This window comes from Penaeus monodon, chromosome 31 (assembly GCF_015228065.2).
Source record: "Penaeus monodon isolate SGIC_2016 chromosome 31, NSTDA_Pmon_1, whole genome shotgun sequence".
Lineage (NCBI taxonomy): Eukaryota > Metazoa > Arthropoda > Malacostraca > Decapoda > Penaeidae > Penaeus > Penaeus monodon.
In genome coordinates this window covers 20,986,482-20,987,227 of record NC_051416.1, presented here as the reverse complement: position 1 = coordinate 20,987,227, position 746 = coordinate 20,986,482, and positions in this window count along the sequence as shown.

Genomic DNA, 746 nt, shown 5'->3' with positions numbered 1-746 from the left:
ATGGCCGCCAACCTTTAGCCTCAAAAGTACATCCGTCTGAACTGCAACACATATTTCATTTTGCGTTTGCATCTTTGTTGGTCATCGATGGGTGTGAAGCAGAAATCGTCTACACCAGTTCCGAGCCCTTCTTGCACTCTCAGTCAGGAACGTAATTCACCTCGCTCTCGACAAGTTGCAATGGCAAGGGCGGTTCGTTTACGATAATCAGCTGCTGACATGGGCACGACGTAACCGATCACACTGTGCGTTTTGGGCCAGGGCGAAGCACCGTGCAGGAGGGCTTAATTGAACGCAGGGCCAGTCTATTTACTTACTAGTGGTCTAAAAATGGCCAGTCTACTTACTTACAAATGGTCCAAAAATGACCAGTCTACTTACTTACAAATGGTAAAAAAATGGCCAGTCTATTTACTTACAAATGGTAAAAAAATGGCCAGTCTATTTACTTACAAATGGTCCAAAAATGGCCACTCTACTTACAAGTGGTCCAAAAATGGCCAGTCTACTTAATTACAAGTGGTCTAAAACCTGGCGTGCGTCCTGTAGCATGTACGTAATTTTTGGGCAAGGCTAGTGAATGCCGACAGTTCAACTAAGTTCATTTCCTTCGTCTGGTTTCCTTTCATATCAGTGTCATGAATAATACTTGCCGTTCGTCCAGCTAAGTTCATTTGCATCCCTTGGTATCCTTTGAAATTAATGATGTGTTCATTTCCTCTGGCTGGTATCCTTTGAAATCAGTG